Raw genomic sequence first — 15,013 nt, forward strand, 5'->3', positions numbered from 1 at the left:
TCTCGCTGTCTCTCTCTGTCAAATAAATAAAATCTTTAAAAATATTTTAAAAATTTAAAAAATAAAAATATCAACACGGAATGGAAACATCCAGAAAATAATTAAAAGTGCCTTTAAAAAAATCATCTCTCCACATAAAGTGGTCACCTGCTGTTACAAGCAAATGGACAATGACTCAGAAATTTGGTACCAACCATCCTTTTAATTATTTAGACATTTTTTCCCCAAGCCTTTCCTAAAGATATTGTTACTACTGTTCCTGATTCTATTTTACACATGGAAGAGGGAAGGAAGGAATAAGGTGGGTTGTTCAAGGTATTCCAGCAGGTCAACTCCAGATCAGGAGCAACACCATCAAACCATCCCAGTAGTATTCCCCCTCTTCGAAAATGGATTGCCAAACAAACAAAAGGATTGCCCTCAGGGTACTGCAGAATTAAGTGCCTTATTAAACACAGTTAAGTATTGCTTCCTATTTGTTTCCTGTGTGAGTGTTAGTTCTTCAAATGAGAGAATGCACTAGCATTTAAACACAGCCCCCCTCCCCCCAAAAGAGAAACAAACCAGAAAACATTCCAAATGCTTCCTTCAGTGCTGCGTTCTGGCAGAGCTGTGAATATGATTGAAGCAATGCCAAAAAGAGAACACAACAGCAGTTACTACTATTATCATTGCTAGTGGACATTTCTGTGACAAATAATGCTTGCAAAACACATTACCATTAATTATGAATGAATCTTATGTCTAGGCAAATTAGTAAAGAAGGCATCTCCTCTGTAAAAAAAAAAAAGACAAAGCAAACCAGATAAGGGAGAGTAAAAAAGATAAACTTCCTGCATACTGTTGCATTCATGGGGGTGGAGTGGGGTGCATATTTTCTGTACATTTTCTCCCTGAAATACAATTACATCCTTCTAACTGGCATCTATTTTTAATAACCTTTTACTCTGCAATGAAGATGCCACTTACACAGGCAGGTATGACCCTACGCTCCCCTTTCTGCTGCTTCCCAGGTCTTGATTTCCTTTCCAGACAAGCCAGGCTTCCTCTCTCTTCCCATTCACTCCTCAACCCACTGCAATCTGGCTGCCACTCCTTATTACCCCCTGGAAGCCTCTCTGGCCAAAATCAATAATGACCTCTTTGTTGCTAAATTCAATGACACTTTTCTGTCCTCATCTTACCAACGTCTCTGCAGGATTTGACATGGTTGACCACTTTCTCCCTCTTGAAAGTTTCTCCTCCCTTGGTTTCTATGACAACACCTTCTCCTAGGTTTCCTCCTCTCTGGGCATTACTTTTCAGTCTATTTCCCATGGTTTTGTTTGCTACTATCCACCCTTCAAATTCATGATCACAGGAATCTATCCTAAGCTCTATTCTATTCTTTCTTTATTCCTCTTCTTCATTTTATGTCACCTACTATCATGGCTTCAACTGCCCTTAAAGAAGAATCCTGGATCTGTTTCTGCAGCTGAGACCTCTCTGCTGACCCCCAGATCTCTAAACAGCTGGCTATTGGGACAACTCTTCCAACTGCCCCACAGACTCCACACACTCAAAATACCTAAAATGAAACTTACCTTCCTGCTCCACCTCTTCTTCTAATTTGTTCTTCTTCTTGTGATCCCTGCTTCAGTATTACCCATCACATAAGCCAGAGACCTGGGAGTCACAGCTGATTCCCCCTCATCCCTTACCCCACACATTCAAATAGTCCCCAAATCCTAGTAACTCTACTTTGTTACTAGATCTCTAACAGTCCCCTTGCTTTCCCATCCCCACTACCAATACCCTTAGTTTAAGGCCTCAGTGTTTTGTTTTGGTGTTGTTGTTGTGGTGGTGGTGGTTTTTATCTGAACTATGTCAACAAGCCTTTGACTGGTCTCCCTGTCTCCGGACTAACCCCCCTTCCAATCTATGTTCCATGAAAATATTGTAAAAATATGAATCTGAAAATGCAAATCATGGCCATGCTTTTATACAGGACTGTCTAATAGGACTACTGCTTCTCTCTCCAGTTTCTTCTCTCATTGCTACCCCCTTTCCACTCTTTTTGGTAGTTCCAAGACCATTCTTGTCAAGTCCTTATATACATGCAGTTTCCTCTGCTGGAACTTCCCTTTCTCCCCCTACTCCCACTCCCACCCAAACTACCTCCATCTGGTTAATTTCTACTCATCTGTTCGATTTTACTTATCTTATTTAACAGACTATAATGCTGCACTTACTATGTACCAGACACTGTTCTAAGGGCCTTAGGATATTAACCCATTTTTATTACCCTCATTTTATAGATGAAAAAATGAAGTACAAAAAGGTCAAGTAACTTGTCCAAGAGCACACAGCCAACAGTGGCAGTCAGGATTCAAACACAAGCAATCTGGGTCCAGCTTCCACTTACTTAACTAGTAGGAAGACTTTTGTGTTCCTACACCACTGAATGCATCCCTCTGTCATAATGCTTAACTAACCATTGGTTTTTCCTACTCTCTTGTCCATCTCCTCCACAAAATAGTTTCTCGAAGGCAGAAACTATAGCTTATTCATCTTTGAAAGTCTAGTGGTTACCCCAGTAATTGCTAGTGAGTATGTAGACACTAGATACTTGTTCAATGAATGAATAAAGTAGCAAAAAAAGTCACAGTGAATAAGCAAACTTAGTATTTCTAAAACCTAAACAAGAATCCATTTCTTAAGATTCTCCATACATTTTTATTTGCAAATCACTTAATATTAATGTCTAGAGCCTCTTTTTCAAAGTTTGTGTTTTACAGAACCAGAGTACCCAACCAAACAATAAAGGTAACCAATTAAATGAAAGATACTTCGTAAGAGGGATGTCTTAAATTTTAAACCCATTAACATGTCTTCATTTGGTAAATTATTATTTTTATTTCAGTGTACAATTATAATTAAAAACTCCACCTGAGCTTTGAGAATAACTGTACCATTCATTAGAATAGAGCAAAAAAGGATACAACTGTGGAATATCTTACCGTCCAACTTTGGTAGGCTACAGAGGGGAAATGCCATTCTTTCAGCACATTCGTAATTAAAAAAAAAAAAAAAAGTGTTTCATCCCTGGACAGAAGGATGTCATGTCTTTTTTTTTAGAGAGAAAGAGAGTGAGCATGTGCAAGTGGGAATCAGGGAGGATGGGGGGAGGGGCAAAGGGGACAGGAGAAAGAGAATCTTAAGCAGGCTCCATGCCCAGCACAGAGCCCCACTTGGGGCTCTACCTCATTACCCTGAGATCATGACTTGAGCTGAAATTAAGAGTCAGACGCTTAACTGACTGAGCCACCCGGGTGCCCCAGAAGACCATGTCCTTTTAATGGACAAAACAATACAGGTTAAAAGTCAACTTGTCTTTTCTTAGGAGTACTTATATATATGTGTATATATATATATATATATATATATATATATATATAGTTACCCCAGAATCACAGCCCTTGCATAAGAGTGTAAAATAAGGAAAGTTCACATGCTATCTACACATGTGACCTTCTGGCTCAATGGTCAACAGAGTGTCAGTAGTGTAATACTGTGTTGGTCAGTTACAGATATTTGAATACCATCTGCTACTTGCTGAAAATGTTACCGATTTTATACAAGACTCTGATGTGCCATGAAACTTTAAATCATAGCACGTATCTGGTACTTAATTTCTGTGACAAAGGAACATTCTGACCTTGAACTCTTTGGCTAAGCATCATTTTACCTTGTACAAACTTCATGCCAAGGGGAATCTGGCATATGGACATTGCTCCACAAATGTTTGCCATGAAGAATAATAAATTTTAATACATCCAAAAGAGAATTTTATATTTTAGGCTAAATATCTGAAAACCTTTGTCCTGTCAACTAGAATAAGAACCACAAACCTATTCTCCTAAGCCCAGGATGACTATATCAGCTGGTGAGCCTGGGACAGTCCTAGTTCATGCTACTGTGGCACAATTATTAATAGCACCCCCTTTCACTCTCAAAAGTCTCCCTGATGGTATGATAAATTATATGGTCATCCTAAATCTGTCTTGTCTGTTAGATTCTCAGAGATAGATGTAAGACACCAGCCAGACCACACTTACTACTATCTAGAGGAATAATAAAGAATGGAAAATCATTCTCAATCATATACATGCCAATAAATCTGAAGATTTATGACAGGTATGACAACAATTTTAGCTCAATATTAATATTAATGTCAGCAGTACGGACGACATATTAATATTACTTGTCCTAGATGAAGAAGACGTAGACTAAAAGGAGAGCTCTTCTCTTACTTTCTTTCCAACTCTCCTATTCCCTTCCTCCAAATTGTTCTTTTTTCTAAAATCACTGCAGATTTGTCTAATGACTATCAGGGGGAAATGTCCTACCTAAACTACATAAACTTCTTCTATCCCTGAGGCAGAATAATGGGAGGCAGTTGCCCAATGGTTAAGAGGTAGGCCTCATAATCAAACAGACTAGTTTTCACATTTCAGCTCTCTCACCATACACTGTGTAACTCTGGACAAACCACTTAGCTTCTGTGTGTCTCCGTTTCCTCATTTGTAGAATGGGAATAATATTAGCAGGACAGTTGTGAGGATTAAATAAGATGATGACTGCAAATTGTGTAGCGTGCTTCCTGAAACATAGTAAGTGTTCAATAAATGGAAACTATGAGGGTGAGTAGCTGTCTCAGTCCTCAAACTAGATCTGGAGCATGGCTACAGTATTGGTGTGCAAGGACACCAACTGTATACAATTCCAGAATCTTAGAGTTGTTATGGACTGTAACGATCACCAAACCAGACACTGAAGAAACTGCTTTAAAATTCATTGGCTTTTAGGTCTTGCAAGATGTCTTGCATTATGTACAGGAATTTAGGTAGATGGGCATTCACTGAATAGGGAGTTTAAAATTTTAGCCCCAAGCCCCATTCTTGTGAAGGTACACAAAGAATATATAAAACATCCATAGTTCCCTTCATATCTTGCAAGGACAGCATTGGCTTGATCCCAAATTACAAGACAAGTGGAAAAGAGGGAACCACAGAATAGGACTCATCTAGACACTGCAAGCTCCTAGAGCTCTCTTTTGGTTTAGAAGACAGTGAATCAATGCTCAACAGAAATCATCTGGTTACTGACTTCTTCCCATATTCACCCCATGGAAATAGGAAAAAAGATATGAGGGGCCTATAAACTCCCTGTGTTCATGGTCTCCCCAAGAGCCTTGCTTAACATTAACCTTCTAGTAGACATTTCATAATCAATTTAAATCATTTACTGTCCCACATATGGAATTTTCATATATGCATTTTATATGTAAATACACTCTTATATGGTTGTCAATTTAATATATATGCCAAAAGTAAGAATATATATAAGCTGATGTTCTTTGTGTTGACACTGTCTCTTTAGCAAGACATTTCTGTAACTAGGACTCCGTGTACATACTCCCCTCCCCCATCCTCTGCCCACCTTTTAATGTTACTTCCAATTCTGACACATCAAAGTGAATCTCTCATATTTTAAAAATCCTAGAATCTAAAGCTAATAAGAACTACACACTAAGCAAGGGAAGGATGGAGTAAAGATGCTCTCCACATAACACCATGACTTTGAACGTGACAGAGCTGGATCAGGAACAAAAATGTGCAGCCAATGTTCAAGAAGTTCAAAAAGACCCGTTCTGTCCTTCTAAGATGAAAGCCCGGCAGAGGGTGGGGTTGGAGGACATCACATAGGACATAGGTTAACTGGAGTTTGAGGCTTTCGGGGTCCTTAAGATAAGCCAATAAACAAAAGGATAATGATCCTCTGTCAAGAAATGTTTTTAAAATACATGAGTAGTTCAAGAGGTTGTGGCAGGTGGCTTGACAGGAAAAAATGGAGTCTTCCTGCTGTGAGAAAAGATTCTTCTCTTCCCTTGGGGCGAATTATGTTTGCCACTCAATGTACATTTTCCGTGTTTTGGGGATTATAGAACTATAATCATAGTACTCTGGTGAGGAATTCCCCCAGGGGGTGCCTGAGTGATTAGTCACCAAAGAGAGCCCAAAGGAGTGGACAGGGCTGGTAAACTAAAGAAAGCCTTAGTCATTCACTAGCTTCAGAAGATCACAACCATCTCTTTCTACTATAAATGAACTGGGAACATTTTCTTCCAACAGGAAGAAGAACTTAACAGATGTGAAAATAGAAAAAGGAGATCATGTTTTCCTCTGGCCCAGGAGGAAACTACTATGGAACAGACTAGATTCAAAGAGAGAAGACACCTTAGTTTTCTATTACTGCATGACAAATTTCCCACAGATTTAGCAGCTTAAAACAGCACCCAGTGATTTATTCATCCTCAGGTAGGTCAGAAGTCCGGCATGGCATGGGTGGATTCTCTGCTCAGGGTATCACAGGCTGAAATCGAGGCATCAGCCAGACTTTCTCATCTGGAGGCTCTGGAGAAAAATCCACTACCAAGCTCATTCACGTTGGTAGAATTCGGCACCTTGCGTTTATAGGACAGAGGTCCCCTATTCCTTGCTGGTGGTCACCCAGTGGCCACTCTCAGCTCTAGAGGCCATCGACATACCTTACCATGTGGCTCCTTCCATCTTCAAGTCAGCAAGTCCTTCTCATGCTTCCAATCTCTAACTTCCTCTAGCCTCAGATTTAAAGGGCTCATGTGATTAGGTCAAGTTTACCTAGATAATCTCCCTGCCTTAAGGTCAACTGATTTGGGACCTGAATTATCACTGCAAAATCCTTCCACAGCAATACCTAGATTAGCATTTGACTGAATACCTGGGAGACGGTGTGTGTATACCAAGAGCCAAGAATCGTGAGGGCCGTTCTAGAATTCTGCTATCAGGGGTCATGGTTTCATGTAAGACCTTGATTTCCTGGTTTAGAACCAGTGAAAACCAAAGCCCAGAGAGAAAAATGGGTCTTGGACAATGGCAGAGCTTCCAAGGCTCCGGATTCACAGAAAACTCTAGACTGGGACTAGAAGTGACATGTATTTGTCTAATATTCTGTGATATCCAAGAGAGTCAGGAATGAGAAAGGAGGGGACCTGGAGCTGGCTGTCCCCATAAACTATGCTATAGGAAGCACACAGTAGGATGCTAAGTAAATCTTTGTTGAATTAAAGAACTAAGCCTATTTGGGGGCAAACGTTAATTAATGTTAGAATCACACATCTTAAACCTCACATATGTCTATGCTTTTGTCTTTCTTCCACATCCCTAAATTTGTGGGGAAATGTCCTGAGCTAGGGCTTTTCCCTGCTCCTCCATCAGGATAGTTAGAGTGACCAGTACCTCAGATGGGTAGGTATGCCAGTGACAGGACAATGCAACAGGAGGGACAGGCAGGGATGGACAGCTGTGGGGATGATCTCTTTCCACCTGAGCTTCAGTTCAACCCCGTCCTCCCTACTGCATTATAATTAACTAAATTTAGGCCTTTATGGATAAGGAAAGAGAAGAAGTAATACAATTTGAGCATTTCCTATGTGCCAGACACTTTATATAATTATTTAATAATTTAATATTTTAATTAATTTAATTATTCTTATTTAATTCTCATAATAACCCTATGAAATGGGTATTATTTTTAATGAACAAATTAAAGTACAGAGATGGGATCTGAAACCACAGTCTTTCCAATGCTAAGCTCCAACCACTGTGCCAATCTTGTTCCATATATTGCTGTCAACTTGTAATGATTTCATCCACTGTCCTTTAGGTTTTAGGTTAATCTTTCACCTACCATTCCCTGACCCACTCTTCTTCCTTGACCCCTGAAGTCCCACCTCGATCAATCCTGCTGAGGCACTGTCGTCTCAAACCATCAGCCTAGAACAGATTTTATTCTGATTTCTGCTGAGTGAATTTCCAAGGGGCTGCCTAAAGGCCGGATGAGACCACCAGTCCTGGAGTGGAGGCTTCTGTACCTGGATCATAGAATTCTCTGAATTCTAGTGCACTTACATTTTTGGGGGGATCAGAGAGAGACATATGCTCCTGAGCTCCTTCCATCCAATCAGGTTCTGCTCTCCATCCACGAGACCCCTCACCAACTGACACGTTTCTGCAGAGCCAGGCAAGCCAACCCAAGAGATTTATCCTGATTTACCCTTAGGGATTTACAGTCTATATTTTAAAGTGGAAAATCCCATGAAAAAGGCACATTTACAGAGGGAGAAATGAAAGCAACACCAAGTCGTGTGTCATTTCGTTGTATGGTCAGTCTCAGTGCGCATTGCACTGTATCAGCATTAGGGAAAATTAAGTGAGAAAAACATTACAACAGCCCAGGGACACTTCTACCTAAATTTTGTGATTACATTTTAAGTGCTCTCTGTCACAGATATCATAAACTGATTAAATCATTTCATGCCTGACCCCTACTGACTATGCTAAGTGAAAAGAGAGGGCTATTAATAACTACCCATTTCTGACAGCTGCCCAGGGGCAATGCTGCCTTTTGCAGTGCTGAAATGAGTCCCCGGCTCACTTGCTGAATGCTGAATATTGATTCATATTATGAGTGTTGTCAAACACAGAGTGCAGTGCTGCCGATCCGTAGTGGCAGGTCATCAGGAATAGCATTAGCAAATGTCAGGTCAGGAATCAAAGGCCTGCTGGACTCTTTAGGGATGAGATTTATCGATTCCATAAAACGTGAAACAGATCAAGTACTTGTGATGATGGAAACGGTCGTGGCAGAATGAGGCTGAGCCTGCTCTGATGTAGACCTCAGGACAGATGCGGCACACAAGTGACCATGGAAGAAAATGCTAGAAGTTGGAATGCCCGGGACAAGGACAACAGCAGCTTTGGGCTAAGGAGATTTGGGGGCTAAATGTCAGATCTCAGATGTGAAATTGGTCAAAGGTGTATGTGGGGTATGTGTGTGTGTGTGTGTGTCCTACCAGTCTAAGGTATTTCCAAGAGCCAAATCCAAAAGAATGGGATCAGATGCTGTCATGAATATGACAAACAAAAGATAACTGTCTATGTAAAAGGGGCAATTTGTTATTTTATTGACATCTCTTCTGAAGACACTTAAAATATATCTGGCTTCTGGATTTCCATCACTAGAAATAATTTTTTGAATAAAATCCTCCCATATTGTTATTCCATTCTCGTATTATTACGCGAGGTGTCCATTAAAACTGTAATTTTTGTAATTCCCCTGGTGCCTTCATCTTGATATAGTGAAAGAAAGAAAGAAAGAAAGAAAGAAAGAAAGAAAGAAAGAAAGAAAGAAAGAAAGAAAGAAAGAAAGAAACAGAGAGAGAGAGAAACAGCGAGGGAGGGAGGGAGGGAGGAAGGAAGCCCTAGACTAGAATTCAGAATACTAGATTCTTTTAATTCTTGTTCTGCTATTTATCTTGTGACCTTAGGCAAGGCACAACCTCCTATATCCCAATTTCCTCACCTGCAAAAACATAAAAACCAAAACCAAACAAAAAGTATATGTGCCCTAGCTCTACAAAAAGGTTTTAGGTAGAAAATCAATAACAGATCACAAGTTCCATAATGGAGAGCAGGGTACATATTCATCTTGATGTTTTCAATACCTAGTAAAGTGTTTGGCTCAGAATAATAATTAATTTTTCATTTAACTAAAGGAAAGATGGATACGCTCTGAGACTGTAAAGGTTTACTGTTACTCTTATGCCTTTATTATTATAAATTTGTTTGCTAAGTATGTAATACTTGGTCTAGCAACACTGGAAATGTTTTGAAACTTGCATTGCTTAATGGAAGTTTACAGAAGTCATAATTTGCTTTCATGTCTTCTAAAAGCAGACCACAATGCCATCTTTAATTTTGCCCCATACTGTGACTGGAGCCTTGAGCTCTCCATAAGGGAAAGCTAGCAGCTGCGAAGTTCTAATTGTTTATTATATTTCAATAGGTAAATGTAAATTTGTTTATTTACAGCTTATAAGAGTTTCCTTCTAGAGGAAAGAGCTCTGCTTTCTAAAAGAAATTTGCTCCTTTGACCACTGTAGTATGTCCTCATTGATTTGCTTTTATCTACAAAATGCATTTCGGAAAATTATACAAAATTACCCTTTTTAAAAATTATTTATAAAAACTTAGTCATCATTGGATTACATCAGCTTATCCTACCTTTTAAATAATTTTTAAGAGAAATTTACATGTGGTTTATTGTTTCTTTTCTTCATTCTCACTTAAATTCTAAATCTTCCTCTGATAAGAAAAGAAAAAGGAAGAAAAGGTGTTAGGATCTTATAGACCGTCCATCAAAGGATCACTCTAGTCTTGTTTAAATGGGTTGATGAGAGAAAACGAACAGGTGCTACAGGTTACTCAGCTGTTCTAAAATTAAAGATTGATATTTTTCCTCTTGTTCTATTAGCGGACCTTTAGTGACATGTTAGCACTGGATAATGGTTGCAGCAGTTTAAGCCCCATGCTGTGATTTTTAACAGAAAGCCCTGCTACAGCAGCAAACAATGACATCTCCCCATAGCCAGTAACCTAATAAGGAAGCAGTTGCAGCCCTAGGCAGTTTGACTAAACAGCAAGAGAAATCTGACTTCCAATGTACTAATTCCACTTTAAAGACAATGGCCTGGCTTAATTAACACTGTATTCATTTGTAACTCAATCAATTTAGAATTTTTGTCCTTTAACCATTGACTCTGCCAGCTTAAAAAGAAAAAGAAGGCTCAAGCTGCTGAAAATCCCTCTTGATTTACAGAAACCGGAATTTCTGAACCAGCACTAGAATAAATAACCCTGAACTTTAATTGCTAAGTTTCCCGAAATGGCTAGGTAATCGTAAAACCATCTTTTAATAAAAGAGTTTCATTGACTACTTTGGGAATAAGCTTGGAATGTATTTAATGTAATACCAAAACAAATTATTTTCTTGTACTCCTCTTTTGGGGGGCACTAAATTTAAAATACTAGATCTTGCCCAAAACTATCTATTTTGAATTATTATCACCAACAGTAGCCTAGCAGATTTTGTCTAGCATGCTTATGGGATCTCATAAATTTCATTTGGCCTATCTTGGCGCCTTGGCTTTGGTTTGACCAATATACACCACCCTCTGAACAGAAATTAAAATAAATGCTAACTCGATCGTGTTGTTCATTGACGTTGATTTTCATCTTAAAACACATCAGTCAACAAATAAGGTTAATTAGGTAAGACTAGACTAAACTAGTATTCTGAATTCTCATAAGTAAGGATACAATTTTAAGAGAAATAAAAATATATAATTACTGCATGAGATCAACTAGGTTGTGTAAATATTTGGTAAATACTAGAATTTGCAGCCTTATAAAACCAACCACGTAATCTTTCCTGAAAATCTTTGCATTCTGCAAAATTATGTGCTAAAAAATAACAGGGCTTATGAGGGTTGGGACAGACCATTCCAAATGTGTTAACCAAGGCATAAACGAAAATAATAACATTATTTAAAATTAAAAATACTATTAAAAATACTAGCACAGTTCATCTCCACTGATATTTACACTTAGCTTCACAGTCTATTCTTTGCAGCCTTAACCTTGAGGCTCATACCATTTTCATGAAAATTAGAAGTATGGATAATCCAGAGCATAGCATTCTTCACTAATTCATGTTTTTAACACAGAGGGAAATGTCCGTGCAGCCTCTTCACCTTCCCTTACCGTCATCCTCACAGTTGGCTTAACATCATGGAAGGAAGAGAGGTTCTTAAAGCCACTACAAGAGCCACTGTTTGCACTAAAAGAAGGCACTTCTGAAGATTGTCAGCTTCTCTCTTGAGGTCTTCATAAAGTGCCAACGTTTTCTCTTTAATTGAAAGAGAGCTTGCCCCAATGGCTTCAAAACATAAATTAAAAAATAGGAAAATCTCATATAAACCAACAAAATTTCCACATCATTTCCTACTTCATTCTCCTATTTACCAACTAATAAGAGATAATTTGCATGAAACAAACTCTTGGGTACATAAGCCATGTTCTCTGTTATAATAAGAAAGGAAAGTATGTATGGCTTTTAAAAGCTAATGAGGGTGAGGAATGGACGCTGAAGAGAAAGAGGATCCCAGCTCTCTAACCTGGTACCCGGGGCCTCCCACCATCTGACCATTAGTCTAGAGTTCCAGTTTTATTTCTCACACACAGCTCTCGCTATATGAAGCCATGCTGGAAAGATCTTTTATTTGGTCCTTAGCCTTATGCATTCCATAACTGCTATTCTGAACACCAGGCCTGTATCTGGGCCTGGCGCTGCTTCTACCTCTTCCATGAGCCCTCCCCCCCCATCCTCCTCTGACCTACTCATTTCGCTCTTTCTAGGTAAGGCCTCCTGACCTGCCAGCCAAGTTTATAGATAGATATATATATGTGCATACACAGACATACATACATATGTATGTGCATGTCTATGTATAAAAAAGAAAGAGAGTCTTAGCTCCTTAATTCTAAGCAAGTTGCGTGGAGGTCTTAGTTGTCATCTTCCTCTTGCTTTTTTTGGTAAGCCCCAAATGCCTAGGAGTGTTTATGCATGGCAACAGCTCTGTAAGTATTTATTCTGGATTTTTTTTGGCTGAGGGAGGGCTTTATATGGAATCGTATAATAACCACTCTGCATTTAATAAGTATACTCCAGAGAGTTGAAAGAAGTTATGAACCAAACAGTATCTGAAAATAATTTATATACACAAACTTAGATTTGAGCTGATTATATTCACAGAGATAAAGATATGGCTACTTTTAAGAATTCACCCTAAAAGGGCACCTGGGTGGCTCAGTCGTTAAGCGTCTGCCTTCGGCTCAGGTCATGATCCCAGCGTCCTGGGATCGAGCCCCGCATCGGGCTCCCTGCTCCACGGGAAGCCTGCTTCTCCCTCTCCCACTCCCCCTGCCTGTGTTCCCTCTCTCGCTGTGTCTCTCTCTGTCAAATAAATAAATAAAATCTTTAAAAAAAAAAAAAAGAATTCACCCTAAAGACACACCTGAACATTGCAAAAATACATATACACAGGGTTATCCCTTGCAGCATCTTTTGTTAAATTTAAAATATTTTGAAACAATCTAAAGGTCTATGAAGAGTAAAGTGGTAAATAAACCATGGTACATCAACACAGTGGAGTGATTCATAGCTATAAAAAAGAATGAGAAAGATTTCTATGAATCAATACAGTGATTTACAGGATATATTAAGTGAAAAAACCAAAGTGCAGTAGTATATATGGAAAGGTTATCTTTTGTGTAAGAAAGAAGATAAAATAAGAAAATACACACTCTGCTTTTTTTTGGCAAAAGAAATATAGAAAGGATAAACCAGAGACTAAGTAGATAAATTTCTTAGAGGAGCAGGTAAGAATGGGTGGAGCAGTGGTAGGGTGGGGAGGGAACAGAAAGACACTTCTTTGTGTTATATACTTTTGGACCATAGTAATACCTTATGTATTAAAAAGATAAAATAGCACAAAACCAGCACGATGAGAGGAAAGCCCTAAAATGCAACACGAATAAGAACAAGTGAACGTAACCTTATTTCAATTAAATATAATAACTACACTGAAGGTGGCAGAGGTTGGAGGGGGTAGGTGGGGATTAATTTTATACCTCAGTCTACAGACAGAAAGAACTATAAACAAATATTGAATCCAATAAATAGGTTTGGTTTTTGCAGTATTTATGGGTTAGCAATTCTGAAACTATTTTCTGTATTCTAGGAATCAGCAAATAAATAAATATATTGAGGATAATAGGAGCCAGGTTTTTCACTGATAAAGGAGAGAGTTACAAGTACGAAATATGGTGTTGGAATAGTATTGAATATATCAATTTGAGTTTATATATATAAATATGAATTTTTGTAGCTCTGTTCCCTTCGAGAGCCCAAAAGCAATAACATCCCAATAATAAGGAGCACACCTAGAACCCACTTCTGGGTTTCAAAATAACATCTTCCACTAAAAGGAACCAGTGTTCCTTGGAGAACTGGTTGGTGCCATGGCTGGACCAGGAAAGTATAAATTGAGCCTGGAATACCTTGTTGTATCAGAAAATAAAAAAGAATACAAAAAAGATAGGGCCATGTCAAAAAGACAAAGGAGTCAGCTTGAAGGGGCTTCTACTGACCAAATCCGGGACAATATGAGCACCAGAATAAATAATGGAAACAAAATATTTTAATCCATTGAATAAAACAAGAATCCACGAGTCCATACTAAAATGCATGTATGCATACATACATACATACATACATAAGAAAGGGGAAATGGGAAGCTCTTCTTTACAACAGAATGTCAACTAATAAATGTGGAGGTAATTATTTATACAATAATAATAGATTCAAGCATGATTCACCAATGAATGCTAAAATTGGTAGGTGAACATTGATGGGGAATAATATATTTAAATAGTCTTAAAGCTTCTCTCCACAATTACTTATTGATCACAAATGGAAAAATGGTAACTGTACAATGGAAAACCTAGAAGTCATCACCTTTGTCATCACCAAGTGGTTGGGTCAATATCACCAATAATGGAACAAACCAATATGATGTTATCCCCTGATAGGATGCACTGGATAAAGACACCATCACTCTGTGATATGCTTGCCAAAAAGCATAACCTGAATTTGATCATGAGGAAAGAAGACAAACCTAGGCTGAAGGACATTCAGCAAAATAACTGGCTTTTACTCTTCAAAAATGTCAAGATCAAATGAGACAAAGAGAGACTGAGGAACTGTTCTGGATTAAAGGAGACTAAATAGACAGGACAAGTATATTAAAGGCTTGATCCCGAACTGGATACTGGTGTGGGAAAAATAGCTATAAAGAATATCAAGATAATTGTTGAAATCTGCATATGGATTGTGGGTTAGATAACAGTTTTGTATAAATGTTAAATTTCCTGATTTTGAGAACTATACTGTGGTTAAGAGAGTATTCTCATTCTTAGATAATTCACAGTGAAATACTTAGGGTAAAGGGATATACCATGTCTGCGACTTA

General features: G+C 38.5%; 1 protein-coding gene across 2 annotated transcripts in view; it reads right to left on the reverse strand.

The window, feature by feature from the left end:
• The window catches only part of CAMKMT (calmodulin-lysine N-methyltransferase), a 376,306-nt gene that overhangs the window by 187,034 nt on the left and 174,259 nt on the right, over positions 1-15,013 (reverse strand). The gene's annotated exons all lie outside the window — the stretch shown is intronic.

The sequence above is a fragment of the Phoca vitulina genome, unplaced genomic scaffold (genome assembly GCF_004348235.1).
Source record: "Phoca vitulina isolate PV1807 unplaced genomic scaffold, GSC_HSeal_1.0 scaffold12, whole genome shotgun sequence".
Lineage (NCBI taxonomy): Eukaryota > Metazoa > Chordata > Mammalia > Carnivora > Phocidae > Phoca > Phoca vitulina.